The sequence below is a fragment of the Lepidochelys kempii genome, chromosome 8 (genome assembly GCF_965140265.1).
Source record: "Lepidochelys kempii isolate rLepKem1 chromosome 8, rLepKem1.hap2, whole genome shotgun sequence".
In the NCBI taxonomy this organism is placed as follows: Eukaryota; Metazoa; Chordata; order Testudines; family Cheloniidae; genus Lepidochelys; species Lepidochelys kempii.
In genome coordinates this window covers 3,793,997-3,807,022 of record NC_133263.1, presented here as the reverse complement: position 1 = coordinate 3,807,022, position 13,026 = coordinate 3,793,997, and the positions used below count along the sequence as shown (strand labels likewise).

At 44.5% G+C, this 13,026-nt stretch overlaps 1 protein-coding gene across 8 annotated transcripts in view; it reads left to right on the top strand.

Annotated features, from left to right (window-relative positions):
• The window catches only part of SGCD (sarcoglycan delta), a 611,494-nt gene that overhangs the window by 371,945 nt on the left and 226,523 nt on the right, over positions 1-13,026 (top strand). Inside the window, exon 1 of one of the 8 annotated variants that reach the window (XM_073355248.1) lies at positions 12,522-12,607. The exons of the other annotated variants lie outside the window; for them this stretch is intronic. The gene's annotated coding sequence lies outside the window, so the exon portion shown is untranslated. Of the gene's footprint in view, positions 1-12,521; positions 12,608-13,026 lie in introns of those variants that run through there. 8 annotated transcript variants of the gene reach the window in all.

Sequence of the window (13,026 nt, the reverse complement as noted above, 5' to 3'; positions counted from 1 at the left end):
CTTCATTTAATTAATGGGTGTTTTTCAGTGCCACTAGTTTTCCTTAGTATAGATTTATAGATTTTTAAGGCTAGTAGGCACCATTGTGATCATCTAGTCTGGCTCTACACAGCACAGACCATAGAAAATCCTTAAGTAATTCCTAGAACAGATCTTTTAGAGATTTTAAAATTGCCAGTGATGGAGAATCCACCACAACCCTTGGTAAATTGTTCCAATGGTTAATTACTTTCACCATTAAAAATGTATGCCTAATTTTCAGTCTGAATTTGCCTAGCTTCAAATTCCAGCCATTGGACCATGTTATTCCTCTCTCTGCTAGACTGAAAAGCCCATTATTAAATATGTATTCCCCATGTAGGTACTTATAGACTGTAACCAAGTCGCCCCTTACCCTTCTTTTTATTAAGCTAAATAGATTGAGCTCCTTTAGTCCATCACTATAAGGCAGGTTCTCCAATCCTTTAATCATTCTCACTGCTCTTCTCTGAACCCTCTCTAAATGGGGCCCTGATATGTTTGAACAGCACCTAACACAATGGGGTCCAATCTGGATTAGGCGTCTTAGTGCTGCCACACCATAAATATTAAATAATAATAATAAAAATATATTAAAAAACAATGATTCCTGAGGTGTTACAGTTTTGAAATATGTTCTTCTTTTCCAATAAATTTAGACTAAAGTATGTGGCAGACACAGTTGTAGATTTCTTAGTCTCATTTGCTGTACCAACAACTTTGCCAGCCTCGAATTTTCAAAGCAAAGATACAAATAATTGGAAAGTAGAGACCTCTGTATGTTTTCAACATGTCCCAGTCCCACATACTCTTGTGATATGAAGCCATGATTTTCCCACAAACAGTGAGATGTGAGGCAAACAGTGAAAAATGTGAGATTCTTTCAAGTGTTTATGCTGTTATTTTAATGCTGGGGATTTAATGCAATTTTTAGCATGATTCTGTTTAGTTAAGGCAATTAAGGTGTATTACAATCTCTGCTTCCATGCCTATTGTAGCCAACTGGCATCTCATTGCACAGTACTTAATCCCAGCTCAGACATCCCTGTATTTCAGGCTTTTTGGAGAAAATGAAGAATAACGTCTGTCAGTTACACCACTAAGCTCCTTTTGTTGTGTAGCGAAAAACAGAAAAAGTTGGGTTTGTTCATCATGTGATTCTAATCCCACATGCAATCATAAGCATAATAGTAGCATTATGTATTTTATGTTCTCCTGGCTTCACTTTCATCATCCTTCTTGGTGCTTGATTGGCAATTTTGTGATATCAAATGGAATCCGAGTGAGTTAGGGAAAAGAGCTCTGAAACTAATGTTTATTCAGTTTAAAAGCACCTTTACTGTGGTCTGTATCTTTCGTATCCTTGCATCTCTGCATGACCTACTTGCTTTTGATATGCTATCTGCAAAGTCAGTTTTTACAGGCAAAAACAATGGTTAGACATAGAATTAATTTCTACTTTTGTTTTAATTAATACTGATTTTAGCTATTCCTACACTTTTAATTATCCAAGCGTGAACTTCTTCAGAAAATGAGCTCTAAAATGAAAAATCTGTTGATTAAATTTAATATTATAAATATATGTATACACACCCCCTGTAAGTTATTACATTTAAGTAATTAAAGTTCAAAGATGTGAAATAAAGATACCATGTCAAATTTGATGACATGTCAATTGAGCTATGCTGTGAGAATGATGCAATTGAAAGAAGATTATATTCATAGCTGCTTTATAATACTGGGAATGATTAAGAAGTTATAGGGCTGGATATTTGAAAGTGCTCATCATTCCACGATTGGAGCTAGATTTTCAAATGTGGTGTTCATGGTTATAGGGCTAGCTTTACCTCCGTCCCTTTTCTGGTCTCCGAGTGATCCCACCCCCTTCAGGTGTCAGGCCTCGTGCCTTTATCTATCCCAGGTAAAATTCTGCCATTCTCCACTGTTAGGTCAGGACCTGCTGCAGTACCCCGTGTATAGAGGACAATTATCACCCTGCAGGTCTGACTGAGTTTTGGGCATCTGTGTTTCCTCCCTTCATACCTTTGACCAGTGATAGTGACCATCAGCCTCCTTAAAACAATAATTGGGCATGAAAGAAACAAGCGAACTAAACACGAATACACCACTTGAACAGATGGTGGAAAATCCAGTCATACACCTACTAAGTTGGTTGTACACCTGAAAAGAATGGAGCATGGGGTGAGGTTCCTTGCTCCGTATTATGCAGGAGGTCAAAGTGGATGTTCACAGTGGTCCTTTCTGGCTTTAAAAATCTGTGGATATAAGGAAGGTTGGAAGGCAGATACAAACTCCCCGCTCCCAAAGAGCAGCAACTTTGAGAATAGAAATGAAGTTGTCAAATATTAAAATAAAACCTCCAGCGAAATATACACAGTATTGGAAAAGGATGTATTCATCCCTGCAGTACCCTCACACACTTGAGTGAAGTTACAATGTAGATGAATTTGCTCTAATGTCTGTGTGGGGCTTCAAAGCAACCTTTTTGACTTCAGTTTATAGGTAACCCATTGAAAACGTCATAGGACACACCCACACCCCATGCCAAGTTCTCTCTGGTCAGATTCTTACCCTCTCTCCCCTTGAAATCAAAGTTAGTAGTGGCTGTGGCCTTGTATAACTGCCTCCACTATTCCAGAGTGCACTGAGGGGGGAAAAAAGGTACCAACTCTGACCCCCCCACCCGGTGCACAAGTGCTGCAAGTTCTGCCTTAAGTGAAGTACTAAGGACCAGTAGCACCATATTGAAGCTTCACAGACTTTACACAGGAAGAGTGTTCTTGTGGTTAAGCGCTGAACTGGGTCTCTGGAGATCTGGGCTCAGTTCCCAGCTCTGACACAGACTCTCTGGGTAACTGTGGGCAAATCACTTGGAGGCCAGATTTCTGAAGGTATTTAGGTGTCTAAAAGTGAAGACAGGCCGGCCCCACATGGAATTTTTAGAAGTTCCTCAGCACCTAATTTCCATGGAAGTCAGTGGGAGTTAGGCATCTAAGTGCTTTTTAAAATGCTGCTAGACATCTATGTGCATCTTTATGCACCTAAATACCTTTAACAAATCCAGCCCCAATCTGTTTGTGCCTCCAGTCCCCGGTCTGTGAAATGGGGTTAGTAATATTTCCTTTCTCCTACTCTTTGACCTGGTCTACGCTTGCAGCAGCATGTAGGGTGTATGCAGCTACACACTACAGAGAAAGGCGGGCTGTGTCTACGCTCACTGTGGTGTGTAGCTCCCCATGACAGTGAAAGGCTCCAACAGTGGGGAAAGGCTCTGGCAGCAGGGAGGCAGCGGGACACTACACTGCTAAAAATACTTCTGCAGATATTGAAGGCACTGCTTTGTTGTGTAGAGAGCTGCATGGGGGGTATATATCCTAGGGGTTCAGCGCTGTTTATACCCATGCTAGCTGCGTGTGTGGTGTCTGTATCCTCCATAAGTGTAGACCTATCCTGTGTCTGTCTTGTCTGTTTATCTCTTCAAGGCAGGGGATGGTCTCGTACTCTGTGTTTTAGAGCACCCAGAACAATGGGACCCCAATCTTAGCTGGGTCCTCAAGATCAGGGGTTGGCAACCTTCAGCATGCGGCCCATCAGGGTATTCCACTGGCGGGCCACCAGACATTTTGTTTATGTTGACCGACCGCGGCCACAGCCCCCCGCAGCTCCCAGGGGCCGTGGTTCACCGTTACCAGCCAATGGGAGCTGCGGGAAGTGGCAGCCACCACGTCCTGGCATGCCGAAACCCCTGCTCTAGACGATACTGAAAAAGAAATAATAAGAATCCACATTACAGTGTTGCTTGGGACGCTGGGCAAAATACAGAGTTGATATTGAGTGCAGCTCCTATGGAATTCACTGTGACAAATTCAGTGGCTGTGTGTGGTAACGGTGGTTTAAGTTCCACAGTTGGTGGAAGATAGAGAATGGGTATAAGTGGTAAAGTAGTGTAACTCGCATGATTTGCTCTCCAGTGGGTGTGCAAAATGAGTGTAACAAATCCTGGCTTCTCGGGGGTGACGCTGGCATGAAGAAACCCCTGGATGTTGGGGCTGGTCTAAAGCAGGGGTGGCCAAACTGTGGCTTGCGAGCCACATGTGGCTCTTTTACCATTAAAGTGCGGCTCACGGAGCCCCCTAAGGCCCCCCCCCCCGCACATTCTCCACCTACCAGACTAGGCAGGGAGCGGGGGGAGGATGACTCGGGACCTCTGCCTTGCAGTGGGGTGGTGCAGTAGGGGCTTCTGCCCAGCGGGGAGGGGGTTCTTGGGGCTTCAGCCCTGCGGGGCACACCTGCCAGGGCTTGGGGCTTCAGCAGGAGCAGGGATGAAGCCCCAACCCACAGCTCCCGGCAGGTGTGCCCTGGCTCTCAAACTTCTGAAGAGTGTCATATGTGGCTCAGAGAGCCAGTAAGTTTGGCCTGCCCTGGTCTAAAGGATGTTTCGGGGGTGTGGCCTGGAGATGGGGTTTGTGAATGTAACGTACTTCACTCCAGTGATTGTTGTATTATGCCTTCAGGGCACAGCCTGCTCGTGTCGTCTAGACCATTTGGCTTGGGGAACCCTTCCACAGCCATGTCCAGTGCAAACGGGGTTGAAGCTGAGAGTCTGGACCAGTGAGAGGGTGGGATAGCAGCAGAGGATGTGGGTAAGAGAACCAGTAGCATCTTAATGTGCACCCTGTGGGTACCTTGTTGGTAGCAAAAGGTGTGGGGGGAATGAAAACTCGTTGCTGTAAGGGAGGCTTTGCTTCCAGCTCCCACTGCCAAATCCTTATTACCTGCAGTCCTTCTTCGAAATAGACAGAAAATAAATGGCTGCTGTCAAACATTTTACATGCACTTGCAGAATATTCATCTAAGAAGCAACAAAAAGCATCAGAGGAATGTGATCAGAGTTCATTTTTCTTAACAAGTCAAGAGGAGGTAATGCCAAGATCAGTGCTAGCAAGGGATTTTTGACATCATGGAAATTCTTCTCACAGCACTTTTCCAGCTAACTCAAACCCAGTGTGATTTCTCTCACTTTGAATCAATAGCAACTTCTTGCAGTGCTGCAGTTTCTTTACTAGTGACTATTCAGAACAGCTTCATCATTTGAAACTTTGCGTTGAAGAGGCAGACGGAGTGCTAGCTACGTTTATTTCGGGTCTGTCTTTCTGAAGCATCAGCTCAGGAGGAAGAAAAGTATTTTGCCAATGCATTCCTGTCTAGATTCTTTGCTAAGATATTTGGTGTGCGTGATTACTTTGGGGAGTTTCCTAACAAGTACTTAAAAAACTGATAACCTATTTTACAACTTAACTATTCACCTGGATGAAATCTCATTGGCTTGCAGGAAAAATGCAATGGAATTGATAAAAAAGCATTAACTCTTCCTCACAGGTAAAATTAATCAGAGATGATCTCAGCAGCTGCAATGCAGGTAACTCGAGACCTCAACCCAAAATTTCATGGCCAAACACCTCCAACATGCTGAGCTGGAGCTGAATTGCCTGATTAGCTCCATCTTTTTCATGGGCTGAACCAGACCCATGGATCCAGCTACATCCAAAAACTTAGGGAATGTTTGACTCTGAATCCAGATCTGAACTTCAAAACTTGAGTCCATCTCTAATTGCAGATGAAGGCTGGTCTACACTTAAAGCTTTGCCGGGATAACTATGTCAGTTGGGAGTGTGAAAAAATCACACACCACATCCGACATTGCTATGCCATCAAAAGTCTTCGTGTAGACACAGTCATACCAGAAAAAACAGTTCCCGTGTAGCTTGTTTTGTTTGGGGAACCAATATAAACTATACCCCCAAAAGAACTCTTTTGACAGTATAAGCTGTGTCTCCACTAGGAGAATTTGCCAGAGCAGCTATACCGGTGTAATGATACCGGCATACCCTTTCTATCATAGTGCAACTGAGCCCTTATCTGCCACTGGTTATTTATGACTTTGACGAGACGTTAGACACAGTGGGCTAAATTCACCCTTGAAGTGACTCCAGTTACGAAATGGAATTTTGTCCAGTGTGCCTAATTTTCAAATGTGTAACCCTAGGAGCGCAGGTAAATTTTGCATCTGCAGGCTCAAATCAGCACACAGGCACATAAAATAGGTGCGCGCATGCCTAAATTCTGATGTGGATATCCCAAACGTCATGCTGGAATGGTGAGAAAACTAGTCTTAAAAATGTCAGCTTAATAGTGTTACTTTGCAGTGGCAGTATTCTCTGTGCTGTAGAAGTGGTTCAGAGTCACCTCTGGTATGTCGTCTTTGGTTTCAAATGTCCGTCGATCCAGGCATCCTTTGACTATAGCTTTACCTGCTTCTCTGTCTGTCTGATACCTCACCATTGGAAGTATGGTCCAGTGACTAGGACACCAGCCTAGGATGTGGGAGATACAGGTTCAGTTCCCTCCTCTGCACAGATCTCCTGTGTGACCTTGGGCAAGGCACTTAGCCTCTCTGTGCCTCAGTTCCCCACCTGTGAAAAGGTGGATAATAGCCCTGCCCTACCTCGCAGAGGTGTTGAGACGATAAATACATTAAAGATTAGGAGTCCTTTGAGATCTTCTGATGTACTATAGAAGAGCTATGGATTATCATCATCCATCTAAGTACTTATATGGCTTCCAGCATTATAGTATCTGAACATCTCTACTATCTTAGAAGCTCCACAGAGTGACTGTGGGGGTTGTGTTCCTTGTTACACCGCAGCTAAGGATTAAACAGGCATCTCCTATCTGTTTTGTAGCTGTTCAGAAAGAAGTTAAAGATCTGATTGCACTTTTTGAAAAACAAAACAAAACAGGAGTTCAATATAGTGTCCTAACTGAAATTCCCTCTCTGAGGAACACAGTTTCCAGTGTCCAATGCTGTGTATGGACTGTTACTAAAGGTATCATGGCTGCTACATTTTTCTACACATTTTGGCACTGATCCTGCACAGATTTAAGCTTATGTGTAATTTTACACGCACAGAAGCAGTCCTATTGACTTAATCTTCCTCCTCTTGTCAAGGATAAGAACTCAGCAACAATCTTCGAGCATCTTTTACCATTTAATTATTATGAAATTACAGTCTTATTTCAAAAATACTGTGGATATGTTGGCTGACGTTATAAAGCTTCAGGTAAATATGTGGGCATGCAAAGCCTGGACATAAATATACAGCTTGATAGTATTTTGGAAACAGTAGACTCTTTTTATGTTCCATAAAGAGACTATCCTTGCCTTCTAATTAGTTTATTTTAAAATTAGTTAAATTTACTTAATGATATTTTTTGTTTGATCATAAACACTATTTGCAGTTAAAAGGTACAGGTGTGGATGGGTTTTTTGCAGCTAATCATGCAAATTTGCATGTAGGAAGATGGGAAGATTTATGCAGTTATTTTTTCAAGTGTTAAAAATTCAAACAGGATGGTTATTAAAAATGGATCACTGAGGCAGACGATATTTAGCTTTTATCTTTAGGATCTGAAATAGAACCAATAGACGTCAATGTACTAACGAAGTTCAAGTGTCAGGTTCTCAGCTGGGGTAAATGGCTGTAGCCCCAATGAAATCAATGGAGCTATGCAGATTCACACCAGCTGAGGATTTGGCTTTGTGATTTAGTTTAGCAAAATACCCTAAACAAATAGACTGTGGATTTATTAGTAATTTTGGCAGCAGCATGGCCTGGTGTACAGAGCACTGGACTGGGAGTCTAGAGACATGGGTTTTAATCCTGATTCTGCCGTTGTGACTTTGGGCAAGTCACTTCACATCTCTTGCCCCTCCCACCCTTTCTTGGTCTTGTCTATTTAGACTGTAAATAGGGACAGGGATTCTCTTTCACTTCGGGCATGTCTTCACTGCACAGTTAACCTGGGCTCTTACAGGGAGTTTTAAAGCCATCCACACACACAATCCTCTGACATGGGGTTAGAGGTGCTTTAAGCCTGGGCTAGCTGACCTGACTGGAGAATTGGTGAGAGCCCCAGCGCTGCTTTCACTCAGACTGGAACCTGCCCATTTTGCAGTGAGAATGCAGCTAAAATCACTTGAGTACTGATAATCCTCCCATGTCTTTCCCCAATACCCCGGCCTGCCCAGAAGGACAGACATATTCTCTCACAATGTACACAGTGTACACCGGGGAAGACTCCTGGAGCATCTCAGCACAAAGAACTACGGGATATGCCCCCTGTCTCCCCCCCACCCCACACAGAGTGCAGAAACAGTGAGGATACAGTAACATGGGGAAGGCTTTGGTGTTCACTCACACTTGGGCTAGGCTAACCTAGGTTCTCAGACCCGAATTACCTGTGCAGTAATGGCTTACTCTGTGTTTACACAGTGCCTAGCATGCTGCGGCTTTGATCTTGTTTGGAGCCTCTAGCCTCTACTATTATTTAATAATAATTGTAAGAATGAACAGACTTCAAATCAAAATTATTACAAAGTTGTTTTGTTAGCAAGGACACATGATTCTAAATATCCCTGAAGAGGAATGTATCTGTTTATGGAAGATTTCCCGCCCCCCACATTTAAAAGTACTTGATAGCTAGGTGGTAAATTTGACAGCGATAGGAGGTTAATTGCATATCAGGAGTGTACACATGCCAAACATGTTAAATGTCAGAGAGCTTTAGGGTGAGTTTCACCACTGAGGAATTGGTGTAAGATCAGAATCAGGCCCAATGATGGTACCACTTTGCAAAGTGCTTAGGAATCCATAGAGGACAGACCCACGAGGGTGAAGTATTCGTTTTTCAATGTGCTCTGATGCTATGAATAAAGAAACACAGCACAAGTTTCTTGTTAATTGCCTATTCAAAGTAATCATTGATTTGAAGCATGTAGGTTGCTCCTGCTGTTCTGGGACACGTCATGACATATTAAATAAATCCTGAGTGCACAAAGGCACATCTTGTGTGTGTGTTTGTTTCCATTGATTTGGTTTTGGAGTCTTCAGCCACTATAACTTTGAATGTAAAAGTACCATTTCTTGTCAGGAGATCTGAGCAGGACCCCTTCTGACCCACCCAGCAAACATTGTGGTTAATTTCACATGGGGACTGCCATCCATCTGAAACGCTCTCAGGCAGCACGTGTGAGACTATGCAGTGCTGAAGTATAGCAGCACAAAATCCAGTTGGTTTATAAAGCTAACAGATGGAGGTGGCCTTGTCCGAGTTTTTCTGCATCCCACTCCCCTGCCATGTTATTTCCCCCGTCTTTTCCCCTTCCATCTTTCCTGGGGTCTTCATAGAATCATAGAATATCAGGGTTGGAAGGGACCTCAGGAGGTCATCTAGTCCAACCCCCTGCTCAAAGCAGGACCAATCCCCAACTAAATCATCCCAGCCAGGGCTTTGTCAAGCCTGACCTTAAAAACGTCAAAGGAAGGAGATTCCACCACCTCCCTAGGTAACGCATTCCAGTGCTTCACCACCCTCCTAGTGAAAAAGTTTTTCCTAATATCCACCCTAAACCTCCCCCACTGCAACTTGAGACCATTACTCCTTGTTCTGTCATCTGCTACCACTGAGAACAGTCTAGATCCATCCTCTTTGGAACCCCCTTTCAGGTAATTGAAAGCAGCTATCAAATCCCTCCTCATTCTTCTGTTCCGCAGACTAAACAATTCCAGTTCCCTCAGCCTCTCCTCATCAGTCATGTGTTCCGGTCCCCTAATCATTTTTGTTGCCCTCCACTGGATGTTTTCCAATTTTTTCACATCCTTCTTGTAGTGTGGGGCCCAAAACTGGACACAGTACTCCAGATGAGGCCTCACCAATGTCGATTAGAGGGGAGCGATCACGTCCCTCGATCTGCTGGCAATGCCCCTACTTATACATCCCAAAATGCCATTGGCCTTCTTGGCAACAAGGGCACACTGTTGACTCATAATCCAGCTTCTCGTCCACTGTAACCCCTAGGTCCTTTTCTGCAGAACTGCTGCCTAGCCATTTGGTCCCTAGTCTGTAGTGGTGCATGGGATTCTTCCATCCTAAGTGCAGGACTCTGCACTTGTCCTTGTTGAACCTCATCAGATTTCTTTTGGCCCAATCCTCTAATTTGTTGAGGGCCCTCTGTATCCTATCCCTCCCCTCCAGCATATCTACCTCTCCTCCTAGCTTAGTGTCATCTGCAAACTTGCTGAGTGTGCAATCCACACCATCCTCCAGATCATTTATGAAGATATTGAACAAAACCGGCCCGAGGACCGATCCTTGGGGCACTCCACTTGATACCGGCTGCCAACTAGACATGGAGCCATTGATCACTACCCATTGAGCCTGACAATCTAGCCAGCTTTCTATCCACCTTATAGTCCATTCATCCAGCCCATACTTTAACTTGCTGTCAAGAATACTGTGGGAGACTGTGTCAAAAGCTTTGCTAAAGTCAAGGAATAACACGTCCACTGTTTTCCCCTCATCCACAGAGCCAGTTTTCTCATCGTAGAAGGCAATTAGATTAGTCAGGCATGACTTGCCCTTGGTGAATCCATGCTGACTATTCCTGGACACTTTCCTCTCCTCTAAGTGCTTCAGAACTGATTCCTTGAGGACCTGCTCCATGATTTTTCCAGGGACTGAGGTGAGGCTCACTGGCCTGTAGTTCCCCAGATCCTCCTCCTTCCCTTTTTTTAAAGATGGGCACTACATTGGCCTTTTTCCAGTCGTCCGGGACCTCCCCCGATTGCCATGAGTTTTCGGAGATAATGACCAGTGGCTCTGCAATCACATTCGTCAACTCCTTTAGCACTCTCGGATGCAGCGCATCCGACCCCATGGACTTGTGTTCGTCCAGCTTTTCTAAATAGTCCCGAACCACTTCTTTCTCCACAGAGGGCTGGTCACCTGCTCCCCATGCTGTGCTGCCCAGTGCAGTAGTCTGGGAGCTGACCTTGTTCGTGAAGACAGAGGCAAAAAAAGCATTGAGTACATTAGCTTTTTCCACATCCTCTGTCACTGGGTTGCCTCCCTCATTCAGTAAGGGGCCCACACTTTCCTTGACTTTCTTCTTGTTGCTAACACACCTGAAGAAACCCTTGTTGCTCTTAACATCTCTTGCTAGCTGCAACTCCAGGTGTGATTTGGCCTTCCTGATTTCACTCCTGCATGCCCGAGCAATATTTTTATACTCTTCCCTGGTCATTTGTCCAATCTTCCACTTCTTGTGAGCTTCTTTTTTGTGTTTAAGATCAGCAAGGATTTTGCTCTTAAGCCAAGCTGGTTGCCTGCCATATTTACTATTCTTTCTACACATCGGGATGGTTTGTCCCTGTAACCTCAATAAGGATTCTTTAAAATACAGCCAGCTCTCCTGGACTCCTTTCCCCCTCATGTTATTCTCCCAGGGGATCCTGCCCATCAGTTCCCGAGGGAGTCAAAGTCTGCTTTTCTGAAGTCCAGGGTCTGTATTCTGCTGCTCTCCTTTCTTCCTTGTGTCAGGATCCTGAACTCGACTATCGCGTGGTCACTGCCTCCCAGGTTCCCATCCACTTTTGCTTCCCCTACTAATTCTTCCCGGTTTGTGAGCAGCAGGTCAAGAAGAGCTCTGCCCCTAGTTGGTTCCTCCAGCACTTGCACCAGGAAATTGTCTCCAACACTTTCCAAAAACTTCCTGGATTGTCTGTGCACCGTTGTATTGCTCTCTCAGCAGATATCAGGGTGATTGAAGTCTCCCATGAGAACCAGGGCCTGCGATCTAGTCACTTCCATTAGTTGCCAGAAGAAAGCCTCGTCCACCTCATCCCCTTGGTCCGGTGGTCTACCGTAGACTCCCACCACGACATCACCCTTGTTGCTCACACTTCTAAACTTAATCCAGAGACTGTCAGGTTTTTCTGTAGTTTCATACCGGAGGTCTGAGCAGTCATACTGCTCTCTTACATACAATGCAACTCCCCCATTTTTTGTGCCCTGCCTGTCCTTCCTGAACAGTTTATATCCATCCATGACAGTACTCCAGTCATGTGAGTTATCCCACCAAGTCTCTGTTATTCCAATCACATCATAATTCCTTGACTGTTCCAGAGCTTCCAGTTCTCCCTGCTTGTTTCCCAGGCTTCTTGCATTTGTATAGGCACTTGAGATAACTCGCTGATTGTCCCTCTTTCTCAGTATGAGGCAGGAGCCCTCCCCTCTCGCGCTCTCCTGCTCGTGCTTCCTCCCGGTATCCCACGTCCCCACTTACCTCAGGGCTTTGATCTCCTTCCCCCGGTGAACCTAGTTTAAAGCCCTCCTCACTAGGTTAGCCAGCCTGCTTGCGAAGATGCTCTTCCCTCTCTTTGTTAGGTGGAGCCCATCTCTGCCTAGCACTCCTCCTTCTGTCATTAATGTCCATTTGGCTGCTCTACAACTGTGTTATTGTTCCCTTCTGTGGCCCCTGTCAATCTTACACAGTTACTGAGATGCTGGTGATTGCAGGCTGCTAACTATTATAAAAATAGCACACTTGGGGTAATATAGGACATTAATGTTCTGACTGTAGCAAGGTTGGTTCTTATCCTTTCAGGACAGGCCTGTTAACCTTTGAAAGATTTGCAGTGGAGTTTCTGCAGTAGAATAATAAAACCAGGTACGTGAACGGGGTGGGGGGGAGGGGGGCACGAGACAGGGAGATAGTTTGTATCAGATAAAAAACCAGCAAAACTCTGGCAGTGTTCCAGAAAATACTCAATGTAGTTTTCCCTGCACACGCCACTTCTTTTCTTCGGAAGCCCTAAAAGCCTGCGTGATTTCTGTGAAGGCAGCGGAACCCTTTGCTGTTTTGTTACAGTGAATGGATTTAACCTCTCTGTGGTTGTGTGGATGGGGAGTTCTGCAGTCAATGTCATGCTGTTTTGTTTTTTTATTTCTGTGATGATGAATAGCCAGAGTGATAGTTAAGTGAGACTGTTCTGTGAGGCTGAGGTGAGAACAGGCCAGTGCTATTTCAGGCCAGTAGTTCAGATACTCATTTACTACTCTATTGAGAAACTCTCAACCTCTGGCCTT